Source organism: Mirounga angustirostris, unplaced genomic scaffold (assembly GCF_029215605.1).
Source record: "Mirounga angustirostris isolate CCGP_5_RB_7025 unplaced genomic scaffold, mMirAng1.0.hap1 SCAF_1, whole genome shotgun sequence".
NCBI classification, from domain to species: domain Eukaryota; kingdom Metazoa; phylum Chordata; class Mammalia; order Carnivora; family Phocidae; genus Mirounga; species Mirounga angustirostris.
The window spans coordinates 213,093,081-213,108,803 of NW_026991709.1; the positions used below are offsets into that span (position 1 = coordinate 213,093,081).

Below are 15,723 nucleotides of genomic sequence, written 5' to 3' on the forward strand. Positions count from 1 at the left end.
CTTTAAATGGGTGAATTGTACAGTATGTGAATTCTGTCTTGGTCAAGCTGTTATTAACCAGAAAAAGCACTGTAATTGTAATTAGTAGTTTGGTTATGATCTGCCTCCCTGGCTCTAAGTTCAGGAGGGCTGGCACCATGAAGTTTTGCTTACTGCTGCATCCCCCAACGTGGCCCGGCTTGTAGTAGGTGGGTCAAGAAATATCTCTCAAGGGGCGCCTGGGTGGCTCAGTCGTTAAGCGTCTGCCTTCGGCTCAGGTCGTGATCCCGGGGTCCTGGGATCGAGCCCCGCATCGGGCTCCCTGCTCACCGGGAAGCCTGCTTCTCCCTCTCCCACTCCCCCTGCTTGTGTTCCCTCTCTCGCTGTGTCTCTCTCTGTCAAATAAATAAATAAAATCTTAAAAAAAAAGAAATATCTCTCAAAATGACTTACACTTGGAGTAGGGTTTCTCAGCCTGACATTGGAGCCGGTCTTTGTGGGGCGTCCCGGGCCCCCACCCACTTCATGCCAGGAGCCACAGATGTCCCTAGACACCGCCCAGTGTCCTCTGGAGGCAAATCACTGCAGCTGACAACCACTAGTTTAGGGTCAGCAAGCTTTAGGTGCTAAGTGGGCTCTTAGAAGGCCCCACGAAAGGCTGCCAACCAGGGATGCCCAAGGGACACGCAGGACGTGGCCGCCTCAGCAGGGCCACCTGCACTCAGCCAGAGCGGCCAGCGGAACTCCCAAACCCACCCAAGTGGGACACAAGGTAAAATTATGTCCAGGCTCCCGCTCAGGGCGGGTCTTGGGACGTAGGCAAGAGACCGCCGACAAAGCCTTACGGTTAAAGGGAAGGCGGGTCTCCGGGAAGGGGCGGGGCTCGAGGCAGAGACCCCGGATGTTGAGCTGCCGGGGGGGGAAGGCGGGACTCCGGGAAGGGGCGGGGCTCGAGGCAGAGACCCCGGATGTTGAGCTGCCGGAGGGAAGGCGGGACTCCAGGAAGGGGCGGGGCTCGAGGCGGGGGCGGGGCTCGAGGTAGAGTCAGGCCGGAGACGTGCAGAGAGAAGCGAGAGGGCCCAGGCTTCGCGCGGGGGGCGGGGCCTGGGGCGCGTGGTGGGGCGGCAGCGGCACGCGGCGCGGGGGCGGGGCCCGGGGACGTCACCGCCGGCGGCCCCGCCCCTTCGCGCCTCGGGTCAGCTCGCGCTCTGTGGAGGCGCCAAGATGGCGGCGAGTAACTGCTCCGGCTTCGCGTGGGGCGCCGGCCCCCAGTACAGGTAACGGCCCCAGCGCCGCCCGCGCCGCTGGCCCGACGCGGGTCCGACCCCGGCCCCGGGGAAGCCGCGGGCCGGCGTGTTGGCCGGAACCGGGCGGGACACGGGCTGGGAGGCCTGCGCCAGCTAAGATGTCCGCGCAGCCGGGAGGGAGAGCGGGCGGTGCTGGGGGTCCATACCTGCGGGGGCGCTCAGGCCTGAGGTGGGGAGGGCAGCGGCCCCCAAGGCGGGCACAGGAGCCCGAGTGGGGAGCGGACTTGGCCGAGGGTGGCCAGAGCGCGGGGACCCCTGGGCGGGGGTGGGGGACAGACGGAGGCCCGGGAGGGTCCTGAGGGCCCGGGGGGTGGGGGCGGGTCCGGAGGGGACCTGACTGCGCAGGGTGTGGAGCGGGGACCTTGGCGGAGGGGAGGGGAGCGGAGGGGCGATCTGATTCGGATCTGGGCGAAGACGGAGCGGGAGGGCACCCGGCCGCGCAGGGGAATGTGGGGTCGGGGGGTGTGGGTGGTGAGGGAATTCAGAGGCATTGGCAAGGGGGATTGAGCCCTGATTGGGGGGCAGGCAGAGCCTTGGGGGAAGTCCTGACACCAAATGGGGGGTGGGCATTAGAGGCTTCCAGGGAGGGGGAACGGTAAGGAGGGCTAGAGGAACCCGAGACCTTGGCGCTTGGTGGGGGGGGGTAGAGGACGGAGACCGTGCCTTTGAGGGTGGGGGAGGAGCCTAAGAAGAGATGGGGGCAGAGACGGGAAGCGGCCAAGGGAAGGAGGGATCTCCAGGTAGAAGCAACGCCCGGGTGCGCTGTGCGCCAGGTGTACAGATGCACACCCCCGCGCCGTTGCCCGGGCCTCTCCCCGGGGCGTCTCTGCTGTTTGCGCCTTCAGCCGGACGCTCAGGAGCGAGCCCCAGGCGGGGATGCAGGGCCGTCGCCCCGGGGCCGGGGCGGTGGAGCGCCTCCCCGCACCCGCAGCCTTTTCCAGCTGTAGCCGGGCTGAACCTCGGGCCACTTCCCCGCCGCGAGGAAACAAGGACACAGACTGCCCTTGGGGCAACCGAGACTCGCGCGGGCCGCGCTAGGGGCCTTTGCTGCACGTTTCAGTTTCAGCTCGTGGAAAACGGGTGCATGGCAAGTGAGGGCCGACCTCCCAACCCAGTCTTTGTGATCCGGCCGTGTTCTTCCCTCTGGGATCACGAGGAAACAGACTAGGGCTGCGAATTGAGGGTTGTGGAAAAGAGGAGCGCTCCTCATGTTTTCCGCCCTTGGGGCGGCTTCTAAAGTGGGGTGTTGGGCTAGTGGTGGATTTTCTGATGGGGCCTGGCCTTTCCTGCAACACAGCGTTTTTATTTCAGCCTGCTTTGTTTCTGCCACCCTCAGTGCTCTTTTCATTGCCGGTGCTTAGTTAAAGCAGAATCCGCTAGTCCGAGGCTGTTAGAGGCGTGCACTTTTGGAAGGGCTTCGCCCTCTCTGCCCGCTCGCAAGCTCTTTTTTCTTTTCTCCTTTTCTTTCTCAGTGCATTCTTCAGCCATGAGTGGGAACTCACTTGAATGTTATGCTGTCTATTAGGATTACCTTTCGGGGCGGGGGGGGGGGCACCTGGGTGGCTCAGTCAGTCAGGCGTCCGACTCTTGGTTTCGGCTCAGGTTGTGATCTCAGGGTCCTGGAATCGAGCCTTGAGTGGGGCTCTGCACTCAGCACAGAGTCTGCTTGTTCCTCTCCCTCCCCCTCGGCTCCTACCCCTGCTCGAGCTCACTCACTCTCTCAAATAAATCTTTTTTTTTTTTTAAGATTTTATTTATTTATTTGACAGACACAGCGAGAGAGGGAACAAGCAGGGTGAGGGGCAGAGGGAGAAGCAGGCTTCCCGCCTAGCAGGGAGCCCGATGCAGGGCTCGATCCCAGGACCCTGGGATCATGACCCGAGCCGAAGGCAGTCACTTAACCAACTGAGCCACCCAGGCGCCCCTCAAATAAATAAATCTTTAAAAAAAAAAAGTTACCTCCCAGAGGAGAAATGGAGTATTTACACTGTTAAAATAGGTAATTGCTGGGCTTCAGCAGATGCATCTGTCATTTATTTGAATTAATGTACTTACACATTTCAGCCTAGCTGCTGTCTCTAGTCTGATGACTTAGGTCATACCATGTACTCACGTGTGACTAAGGATGTGAAATTACCCTGAATGGAATGTCAAATTAGTCTGTGCTTTAGAAGTGTCCCCAAGAACATGTGTTATTCCTTAAGAAAAGAGTAGGGGTGCCCGGCTGGCTCAGTCAGAGTGTGGGACTCTTCATCTCAGGGTCATAAGTTCGAGCCCCACGTTGGTTGTAAAGATTACTTAAAATAAAATCTTAAAAAAAAAGTAAATTTAAGCAAAACTGAAACATAGATATAGTAAAATAAATTTCATTCTCACAAAACCTTGGAAAGAGATCATCTACGTTATCTGAATGACTTTAACTAGACATTTTCTTCTGGGGTAAGTAACTTTTGCTTGGAACCTTCAGCTGCTTTTAGAGTATGTATTTCTTATATAACATGCCATGGGGAGACTAATCAGATAACAGATTTTGAGAATGCATACCAACTTTATGGTAGCATTTGGACAACAGTATTTACAAAACCCGTTTCACAAATTGCCAAAGTGAAGACAACAGTTTTTCCTCTTTTTTTTTTTTTTTTAAGATTTTTATTTATTTATTTATTTGACAGAGAGACAGCGAGAGCAGGAACACAAGCAGGGGGAGTGGGAGAGGGAGAAGCAGGCTTCCCGCAGAGCAGGGAGCCCAATGTGGGGCTCGATCCCAGGACCCTGGGATCATGACCCGAGCCGAAGGCAGACGCTTAACGGCTGAGCCACCCAGGCGCCCTGACAACTGTTTTTTTCTTAGAGGAATTTTGAGTAGGTGTTCTTGGCTTTTAAACTTGATAACCATAGCCCTGGATAGGAATATCCCTTATATCGTTGTCCATTATTAGGGTTGGGATCTGAACTTTTTGAATTGTTGGTCAGTAGGAATTGGATGCACATTCACTCTTGAAGGTATAAGAAAAGCTTACAATTGTTGGTATGATGAGTTTCAGTTACTGTATGTTATCTGGTCTTTTAAATCTCCTAAAGCTTTTTTAGAGCTAGAGTTAGTGCTGCAGATATCCAGAATGAAGGATTAATCCCATGAGGAAAATTGATTTGGCAGCGCTTTTCATTCATCCCAAGTGCAGTTTTCCCAGCAGGGTTCTGTATGTGTTTAAATCACTTTGGTAATGGAAACATCTAGACCTTGGAGCTGTATGCTGGAGGTCCACACTAGTGGAACAGGACAGGCTGGCCCTCTCTGTTACATTTCCTTCCCTCTTCGTTCAGCAGTTTTGTGAAAATTCCACCTGTATAGTACACCTGGCTACCTTTGCATTCGCATTCTTGTTAAGTCTAAATAAGACAACTACTGGATTTGGGGTAATACTTGACTTCTCATCGGGAGAAGCTCTATTTTATTTTATTTAATTAATTTCTTTTTAATTTATTTATTTGACAGAGAGATAGCACAAGTAGGCAGAGCAGCAGTCAGAGGGAAAGGGAGAAGCAGGCTCTCTGCTGAGCAGGGAGCCCGATGCGGGGCTCGATCCCAAGATCCTGGGATCATGACCTGAGCCGAAGGCAGCCGCTTAACCGACTGAGCCACCCAGGCGCCCCAAGGAGAAGCTCTGTTTTAATAAGCTTTTGAGAAGCTCTCTCTCTTTTTAAAGATTTATTTATTAGAGAGAGTGGGGGGAGGGACAGAGGGGGAGAGGAAAGAAAGAATCGCAAGTAGACTCCCTGCTGAGCACGGAACCCAGTGCAGGGCTCTGTCTCATGACCCATGAGTTCATGATCTGAGCCGAAACCAAGAGTGGGACTTTTTTTTTTTTTTTTAAGATTTTATTTATTTATTTGAGAGAGAATGAGAGAGAGAGAGAGAGCATGAGAGGGGGGAGGGTCAGAGGGAGAAGCAGACTCCCTGCTGAGCAGGGAGCCCAATGCGGGACTCGATCCTGGGACTCCAGGCAGTCGCTTAACCAACTGAGCCACCCAGGCGCCCCCAAGAGTGGGACTCTTGACTGGCTGTGTCACCCAGGTGCCCCACCAGTGGCTTCTTTTTAATTTGAATGTCTTTGGTTGAATCCAGGGTTGGTAGTTGGACATCTGTTGTACTTGCTCATAAGAACCACACATTGGCCTGTCTAGTGCTGCCTCCCTCTGTCAACACAAGAGGTGCATGTGTTAGACCATTGTAGACATGGCTGTAGAGGTTTCTCCATGTCTGAAAGCAGCAGGAGAGGGCTGGAACCACACATGACCCCTCACCAGTCCTCAAACAGTGGCCTTTCATCAGTTGGATTCACAGCAGTAGACTGGCGTGGTCATTGTAAGCCTAGTTGGAAATTCTTTCGCTTGCACTGCTTCTCTGAGGGCACATACAGAATGCTTTCTCTTTGGCTTACCCAGCATAATATCATCAAGACAACATTTTTAAGCATCTGCCTGGCAGGCTAACCTTGTGGCCACCCTCCATGTGGGGACCATGTTCCTTTGCAGAAGGATGGAAGAGTTGCACTGCCAAGCTCAGAATCCGGCTCACCCTGGAGGCTCGGGAAATGCCTGTCACCAGCTTCGGGAATCCCTGCCTCAGCAACGTGGAGCAGCCCAGTGGCTCTGTCTTGAGCCAGGCTGGCCCTGATTCAGACCTGGAGACTCTTGACTAAGGTTTAAAGAAGGTTGCAGATGGGGGTGGGGAATGAAATTCTCTGTCATCTTCTCAAGAGCCCAAGGATTTAGTGTGTTTTTGTTTGTTTGGGTTTTTTTTTAAGATTTTATTTATGTATTTGACAGAGAGAGAGAGCGCGCGAGAGAGGGAACACCAGCAGGGGGAGTGGAAGATCGAGAAGCAGGCTTCCGGCTGAGCAGGGAGCCCCACGCGGGGCTCGATCCCAGGACTCTGGGATCATGACCTGAGCTGAAGGCAGACGCTTAACGACTGAGCCACCCAGGCGCCCCAAGAGCCCAAAGATTTAGTTTATTAAACCCCTTTCCAGTATGTTGGGATGTTTTCTGCATCTGAAATGGGCATTTCACATGGAGAAGGTACATAAGACTTTCATAATTTAAAAAAATCTGCTAAAAAACACATCAGAATTGTAGGGCACGTGGCTAGCTCATTCAGAAGAGCATGTGAGTCTTGATCTCAGTGTCGTGAGTTCAAGCCCCATGTTGAGTGTAGAGATTACTTAAACTTTAAAAAAATAAAATATTTTTAAACATCAGAATTGTTACGGGTATGAACGTATGTCATATATATATTGTGACTATAAAAACTTCGAGAACCGAAGTGCCAAATGAGATCATCACGGTGTGTTTACATGTGTGTATACACATACAGTCATGTCATCTTACAATAAAACAGATTTGAAAATGTCCTTCCCGATGAATGTCTTTAGTGACCGTATCAGCAGTGGGTATTGGAGTTCACTGCACGCCGTCTAAACTCTGAATGTTCCTCAGCCCTGAGTCGTCACAGATGCGCCTGGAAAACTGTGCCGAGGTCAGGGTGCTGGAGCTGAGTTTTCTCTCACCAGCACTGCAGCGTAGGTGATCCTTGACGTGAGAGTTCCAGCTGCTTGGTGCTCTGCAGCAGGCTCAGTCAGGCTTAGTTTGTGCCACGTGGGGCAGTGATACTGAGTGAACTTTCTCAGCACTGTGATTGCAGGAAAATCTTTTTTTCCACCCTTTTTTTTTTCTCAGACTCTAAATGTTTTTGGTGTGGTGTGTGTGCATGTTCCCGCTGCATATGACCCACTGGCAGTGGTGTGTATCAGCTACGCTCTGCTGCAGCAGGCCCAGAACAGGTCATTACCTGCTGGAGATTCCTCAGACATCCCCTTCTGAAGTGAGGGCTCCGCTCAGGGCCCGTGTGTTCTTTTTTATTTTTATTTTTTTTTAAGATTTTATTTATTTGACAGAATAAGCAGGGGGAGTGGCAGGCAGAGGGAGTGGGAGAAGCAGGCTTCCCGCCGAGCAGGGAGCCCAATGTGGGGCTCAATCCCAGGACCCCGGGATCATGACCCGAGCCAAAGGCAGACGTTCAACCACCTGAGCCACCCAGGCGCCCCCCATGTGTTCTTTTATGGTTGGCCTTGTAGGAGCAAGCGAGAGCATGTCCCACAGGAGAGAGCCCTGCTCAGAACCGGACCTCCTCGGCTGAGTCCCTTCCATCTCCAGCCCTCCACGTCCCTGTCAGGTGACTGAGCAAAATGATACCAATGGGTCTTGCCAACCTTGCGTTCTAAAATCTTACCTAGATGATGTACTCAAGAAAACTCTGCCTCCCCAAAACAAACATTTAGGTCAAAAACCATTAGAAGATCATTGCCTTGACCCAAAGAGGAGGAAGCCAGCTGGGACTCAGGAGTCCGCATTCACATAGGTGTGCTTAAATACTGCTTTTCCTGTGCTGACAGGTGCCCAGCATCCAGCTTCAGCTCTTCTCCACCCGGGCAGACGGCACCAGCTGGGTCCTTGTTGTCATGGGGTCCTCACTGTTGTGGGGACAGTGGCACACCCTCCCTTTGAGCAACAGGTGACTTCCAGCTATAGCAGCACAGGGCTTCGGCTGCGGGCTTAAAGGGAGTCTTCACCGAGAGCAAATTTGTGGCTTTTTATTCCTGTTCCTCTTCCATCAGGGGTTGAAAATTGGCAGCTTGCACGCCATGTTTGATTCTCACACCTGCCTTCTTCAGCCTGTGTGGTAGGCTTATTGCTTGCTTTATTTGAATTGGTCGCCAGCATTTAAAAATCGGGAGACTTTGGGACACCTGGCTGGCTCAGAGGAGCATGTGACTCTTGATTTGGGGGTCATGAGTTGAGCCCCGTGTTGGGTGTAGATATTACTTAAGTAAAAAACGTTAAAAAAAAAAAAAAATAGGGATGCCTGGGTGGCTCAGTCAGTAAAGCGTCTGCCTTTGGCTTAGGTCCTGATCCCAGGGTCCTGGGATCGAGCCCCGCGTCAGGCTCCCTGCTGCTCCCTCTGCTTGTGCTCTGTCTGACAAATAAATAAAATAAAATAAAAATTTAAAATGGGAGATTTTGCAAAAACCCTGATTTTTAGCCTTGCTTAAAATCAGGGGATCTGGCACCCCTGGACTGCATTGTAAGCTCCTGCCTGCGCGATCTGCTGTAGCACGTGAGCTCCTGCTGAATTGTCCTGCCATCTCAAGAGGTGGGGTCCCAGGCCAGTACACCAAGGGTAAGAAAGAGTAAGTGACTTGCTCAAGGCCCCGGTGAGCAGAGCAGGACTGGAAGCCATCCCACTGGGCTGTGGCTCTCCCCCCAGTTCCTGATCTTGAAACCTCTGTGACTCCAGCTCCGTCCTTGTGCAGCACCTCTCATGCTCAGCCTCTCTCCTCTACCATCTTGCTTGAAGGGAATGTCTCACTTGTGCCTTTGGGATTTTATTCCATGGAGGAGCCTGAGTGTGGACATGGAGAGGTCCGTGTCGCTGCAAGAAGAATTGATCACATTTCCCAAGAGAAGGGGACATGCCACGTCCCACAGGGCCACATTTGCCATTTGAGCTCAACGACTGCTTTTTGGCACCCCCTGTCCCAGCAGGGATTCTTAACCTGGGGCCTGCGAGGCCAGGGTGACTACAGGCAAAACCGCCTTTTGCAAGGAACCAGAGGGAAGGAAGTCTCAGCTTCCGCCTGATTGGAAATTGAGAGAAGGTGAGGTGACCAAAGGCCTCCCATGAAGGGGAGCCTGAGCAGGGATGGGGTGTTCTCCCTCTGGACCTGTGGTGGGGAGCCTGGGCGGGAGAAACTGCCTCTGCTGTGCCCTTGGCCGCTTTTCCCCCCAAACACTAGGCTCAACCCCCAACCCCAAACCTGTGGTATCCTCACCCATTTTTGCAGGTCTGAATTTCTCAGCACGTTTGACATTGGGGCAGGTCATTCTGGGGTGGGCACGGGGGTGGAGCAGCATCCCTGGTTACTGACCCAGCGCCGGCAGCACCCCAGTCGTGACAACCACAGATGTCCCCAGCATCAACCAGTACTCACTAGGGACAGAGTCACCCCGGGTGAGAACCCCTATGCCAGATTTCCTAGATTTTGGCAACCGTATGGGTCATGCCCGTGGGAGGTCTTTGCCATGAGCTGTGTTTTGGCTCACTCAACTCCTAAAACCTCAGTGTGGCAGATGGGTTGCCAGAATGTCCCCGTCCTTCATTCCTTACATCCTCAGCCTTTCTGCCATGACCTTGCAGCTTTTCCCATCTTGAAGTAACGTCTGTTTCTGTAGCCCTGGAATCTGGGCTTCCTTGTCCTTGTCTTGCCAGCGGACTGCAGTGGAAGTGATGCTGTCATAGACTGACAGTCGGTGCCCCCCACAATTGCTAACTGAAACCTAATCCTCCAGATGATGGTATGGGGAGGCGGGGCCTCTGGGGGGGCTTAGGTCATGAGGGTGCAGTCCTCATGAATGGGATGAGTGCCCTTATGAGAGAGGCCCCATAAAGCTCCGTCCCTCCATCCTCCACGTGAGGACACATAAGAAGATGGCGGTCCATGACCCAGTCCCTCACCAGACACGGCATCTGCCAGCACCTTGATCTTGGACTTCCAGCCTCTAGAGCCTTTGCCTGTGTCCCCTCCACCTCGGGAACGCTGCCGCGTGAAGGACCCAAGGCTGGCCCTGGAGGAGGAGATGCTACAGGGAGGGAGCCAGGGTTTCTGTCTGATAGCCAGCCGCCTTCCAGAAGTGGAGCTGCCTGCCTGCCGCTGACTTCAGATGCAGTGCAGCCCAGCCTACGGAATCATGAACAAAATCAACAATTGCTGTTTTAAGCCAGGAATCCGCAAACCTTTTCAGTAAAGGGCCAGAGAGTAAATACTTGCAGCTTTGTGTGTATCTTAGTTTGGGCTGCTGGAACAAAGGACCACGGCCTGGGTGGCTTGTAAACAGTAGGAATGTATCCCCCGCGGTTCCGGAAGCTGGAGGAGATGGGGGTGCCTGTGGGGCTGGGTTCTGGTGGAGCCCCCTGGTGGGTTGCAAGTGGCTGCCTCCCCGCTGTGTCCTTGCATGGGGGGGGGACAGCAATCTCCCCTGTGACTCAAGGGCACTCCTGAGCGTGCCAGCCTCCTGACGCCATCTAATCCTAATCCCTCCCAAAGGCCCCACCTCCTAACACTGTCACCCTGAGGTTTCAACATTGAATTCTGGGAGACACAAACTTTCGGTTCCTGACACCAGGCCATATGGCGTCTGTTTGCAGCTACCGAGCGTCCCCGCTCTAGGGCAGAGGCAGCCGTAAACGATACACAAGGTGGACATGGCTGTGTGCAATCGAAGCTTTCATTTTTGACTGAGGGAGAAAGAGTGGATGTGCCCGCAGTCCAGCAGTTAGCAGGAGCCCTCCCCCACTTCCCAAGGCCGGAAGAGGCCTTGCAGTGAAGGGTGCCTGGGATTTGGGCGGGTGGGGCTGGGATGCAGCGCACCAGCCCGAGAGAAGGGCCTGGTATGGACATTGAAACGGGAGAAAAGCACGGGCTGACCAGGAAACAGTGCTGTGTGTGAGGGACAGAGGATGTTGGGGGTGTGGTGGCGGGAGGCTAGACAGTGGGCTCGGGGCTCTCAGATGTAAGGCAGAAGCTGGGGTTTATGCAGTAAGTAATAGGGAGTCACCAAGATACCTGCTCACAAGATTTGTTCTGTTGTAGGATGCTAAGGTGATGCTATAGGCTGAATTGTGCCCCCTCCAATTCATGTGAAGCCCTAACCCCCAATGTGACTAGAGGTAGGGTCTTTAACAAAGTCGTTACAGTTACGTGAGGACACAGGTGGGTCTGAGGCAGCCATCCTGGCCCCATTCCGTGGGCTGTGCTTGGTTTGTGGCCAGTGGGGTAGGACCCAGGCTGGACAGGAAGCCGCTCGAGGATGCCAGCACAAGGAGGAGTATGTAGAATGTACGTGGAGAATACCTTGGAGCATTGCTTACCAGCAGGAAATTAGAAATAATGTTTGGTGGTTTAAAGAGATACCCACAAACTCTTCAAAAGTTGGGGCCTAATCCTCTGCCCTGGAGTGTGGGTTAGATTCAGTAATTCGCTTCTAACTAATGGCATGTGGCAAAAGTTCTGCCATGTGATTGGTGTCAGAGGCTGGGTCATGACAAGTCCAGCTTCCGCACCCCAGACTCTCTGTTTTCTCTCTGGGGGAAGCTAGTTGCTATGTTGTAAGAATACTCAAGCAGTACTGAGACGAGCCCACACAAGAGGACCCAAGGCTTCTTGCAGACAACTAGAACCAAAGTGCCCGCTGTGTGAGGGAACATCCAGGAAGCAGAGCCCGCCACCCCAGTCAAGCCTTCAGATGATGCCGCCCCAGCCAACGTCTCGTGGGCAACCTCAGAAAGGCCATGAGCCTAGAGCCCAGCCAAGCCACTCCTGTGTTCCTGACCCGCAGAGGCTGAAGATCAGTATTATTGTTTGGAACCACAGCACTGGGGATAGTTTTTGACTCAGCAGTACATAACACGTAATATAAATGTCTACCAGTAGGAAGTTAGGCAACTGAATTGTGATCCATTCAAATGAGTAAAGAATCAGCCTTTAAGTTTGGGGGGCCCAGGATGAAAGTACAAACGGACTGCATACCATACATCTAAATACTTTAACATCATTAACCAAACTGGCTAAAAGTTAAATACAGTATGGTTTCTCTTACCTACCTTGACAAATGTACGTTTCTAATGACCAAAAAAAAACAAGGGGGGGCTAAGGTTTTTCTGGTTGGCAAAACATCAAAGATGACTGACTTTATTATCATGCATGTCTGGGCATTCTGTTGATGGGCCAGGGCTATTTGGATGTCTTAAATAAAATAACATTCATAAATGATTATTTTGTAAAATGTATTTTTTGAATTTCATTTATTTATATTATTTCAGCATGAATGATGTTTGTGTAACCAAGATTTTCATGTCATCTGAGTTTTGCTACTATAATGGCCTGAAGCAGCTGTCATGGATGGGCTGACTTGTGTCCTCCCTAAAATTTATATGTGGAAGTGCTAACCCCCAGGACCTCACTCACACTGTGACTGTTGTACTTGGAGACGGGACCTTTAAAAGCAGTGATTAAGTCAAAATGTGGTCACAGAGGTGGGCCCTAAGCCAGTATGACCGGCGTCCCTGTAAGAGGCGATGGGGACACAGACACGCATAGAGGGACGGCCCTGTGAGGACAGGGAAGAAGATGGTGTCTACATGCCCAGGAGAGACGCCTTGGGAGGAACCGCCCCTGCCAACTCCTTGATCTTGGTTCCGGCCCAACAGGACTGTCTGTTGTTGAGGCTGTCCTGTCGGTGGGACTTTGTAATGGCGCCTGAGCAAACCCACACAGTCCCTTTCCTGATCAGGGTTCCATCTCAGAGCTGCCGAACACAGGAGATGGTCGGAGAGCCGAGTCCCCATAGGGACGAGCCACAGCGAGCGCCATCCCAGGATCCTCAGAGGGACGTGAGTTCTTACCCACACGGATGCCTGGGGGCACGAGGCCTTCGTTTCTGCTGGAATCCCAGTTGAGAAAGGCTGAGCTAAAAGATCCAACCTTAAGGGTGCCTGGGTGGCTCAGATGGTTAAGCGTCTGCCTTCGGCTCAGGTCATGATCCCAGGGTCCTGGGATCGAGTCCCGCATTGGGCTTCCCGCTCCTTGGGAGCCTGCTTCTACCTCTGTTTCTGTCTCTCATGAATAAATAAATAAAATCTTTAAAAAAAAAAAAAAAGATCCAACCTTAAAATGCAGTTACAGCTGAAGTGTGCAAAGCAGATGTATATTCATCAGAAATGCTGAGTGACTAAATGTAAAACATGAAAAAATCAACATAATTTTTCATGTGTGTCTAAAAAGTTTCTTAAAATATTAAAAAATGTTAAACATTAAGACAAAATATATGGGGGGGGATGGGGAGTGACTGGTAGTGGTTATGAGGTCTCTTTTTATTGTAGTGAAATAGACACGACATAAAATGTACCATTGGACCGTCTCTAAGCGCACAGCTCAGCGGCATGAAGCACACTCACCCTGCCCTGCGACCACCCCCGCCCTCTGTCTCCAGAACTTTCCATCTCCCCACACGGAGACTCTGTCCCCATGAAGCACGGACTCCCCACCCCCACCCCAGCCCCGGCTCCCACCCTCTCCTCTCTGTGTGGACGGGACTCCTCTGGGGACCTCCTGGGAGTGGGGTCGTCCTTCTGTGTCTGGCTCCTCTCACTGAGCACGGTGTCCTCGGGGTCCCTCCACGTCGTGTCAGGTGTCAGGGTCCCTTCCTTTCTGAGGCTGGATCATTATGTATGAGTGTTGGATTTTGCTTTCATGTTCTAGAGCAAGAGGTGGGGAGAAGGGTCTCCCCAGGGCCTGAACAGGGAGGGGGCCGAGATGCTTGTGTGCTTCTCAGTAAACGAGTGTGTGTTTGTGATGGGTGAGGACTTCGCATGCGGCACCGCCCCAGAGGACTTTTGTGATGACGCAAATGTTCTCTCTCTGCGCCTTCCACTGCGAAACCTAAATTAATTAAAATGAAACTAAGTGTTGAATTCCATTCCTCAGCTCCATCTGCCTTTTGACCAAGAAAGTCTCTAAGACAGAAGAGACCCATGAATCTCACAAGTGGCTGACTTGAGAAATCTCAGTGCTCCTTCACAGCAGATAGGGTGCTTCCGATTTTCCTGGAGAGATGAAGGCATCTCGTGTTACAGGTCGGAGGTCTGGCTTCCCGTTGTGTTGTAATTTCACTGTAGAGCTGCGGATTTCGAATTGTTTGGACGGTGGCATTGCACCTAGGAGTGGCCCCTGGGGTCCAGGATGCTGCCTTCGATGGAATCTAGAAAGCCGCTGTAGATGGGAGCTGCAGGGGCTGCCCCCACCCGCCTGCCCTTCCTGTGCCCCTGTGGCCTCATGCTGTGGGGGAGGGGACGACCAGGGGACAGACAAGTCAGAGGATCAGGTGGTACTGGGAAGAAAACTCCAGCAGGGCGACGGGGACGGGATGCTGCTGCTGTCCTAGACGGGCTCAGAGAGGCCTTGTTGGAGGAGGTGACATTCGAGCGGCGACCTACAGGAGGGGATGATGGGGTGCATGGGCTTCAGGGCTGCGTTTCGGAGCCTTGAAGGGTTCCAAGCAGGAGGGCGACGTGGGCAGGTTTATGCTGTGCTCTGGCTGCCAGGGGGACAGAGATGCCAGCGAGGAGGTGGGCGGGCCCCCGGCAGGGTTGAGGCCCCAGGCTCTGCTGGTCCCCAGCTCCCGCGAGGAGAGTTTGCACTCGACTCTGTGTGGTTGACCAGCCTGGACAGCGCTCCCTGTGTTGTCCCAGCTGGGCAGCAAGCCACGCAGAGGGACAGGGGCGGCTCGGCAGTCATTGCATGGCTAGCTTTGGTCCAGAACGTGTGCGAAGGTACTTTTGTCCCCAGGCCTGCCTGCCGAAACCCCACGTGCACATCCATCCTCGTCCCCTGCAGGGTTCACAGGACCTTCATGGGATCCATGATGGGGCTAAAAGTTTGATGATACCTTCCCAGACAAAGGGACTTTGATGAGGACCGTCTACTCAGTGACTGATATTTAGTAGCGTGAGGGGCACTTGGGTCGCAAACATCTTGTCTGAATCGAGCACTTGACCCGTGTCATGATCCTCAGAGTTTCCGCATTCAGACACAGGACTGACGGACAGGCAGATGGGAGAATGAGGTGGTATAGACAGAGGCCTCAGTGCTGTGCAGAGCAAGCTGGCAATAAAACGGGTTCTCGTGACTATGAGTTTAGTTCCGTGTTAACTGATCTTCTGTATTTTAATGATTGGGGATCCATTCGTTCCTCAGTTACAAAATACCGTTCAAGTCCAGCTTTCTTTGAAGAATCTTGATGTCCAGAGAAAGCTTGCTGCCCACACAGATGAGCTGAGAAGTCGACCAACGGGCTCAGGTTCTGACTTTGCCACTTACTGTGCCTCAGTTTCCTCTCTGGTAAACGGGGACAAGGAGGGTCCCTGACTCACAGAGTTGTTAGGACCTTGTGTTATTTTGTATAAAGTGCTTAAACCCAAGCCTGCTCCTATAGAAAGGTCTTAAGAACCGTTAATCACAGAAAGCACGGATTCACTGTAGCATCCAGAGCCGCCGACGCCTGGGGGCTGATGGAACTTAGAGCTCATCTGATGTAGCCAGCTTTTGTGTTTATCTGTGGTTCCAGCACCCAGCCTCCGATGGCTTTTCCCCTCCCCACCACTGGAGCCAGCCTCGCCACGGGACCTGCTGCTGGAATGGGTCCCGCTTTGACCCCACCGTTTCCCGCGGCTGCCCCGCCCCCCAGGCCTGTCACCCCAGCGGGGTATGGTGGGTACCAGCTCCACTCCAGCCAGCCCCAGGACCCTGCCCCGGCACACACC

The 15,723-nt window shown here is 52.9% G+C and overlaps 1 long non-coding RNA gene across 1 annotated transcript; it reads left to right on the forward strand.

Moving 5' to 3' along the window:
• Positions 1-1,056: 1,056 nt before the first annotated feature.
• Positions 1,057-7,273, forward strand: LOC123834874 (uncharacterized). The gene is made up of 3 exons (XR_006788507.3): positions 1,057-1,256; positions 5,823-5,990; positions 6,117-7,273. It is a non-coding gene; the product is annotated as an uncharacterized LOC123834874 (long non-coding RNA).
• The last annotated feature ends 8,450 nt before the right edge of the window (positions 7,274-15,723 follow it).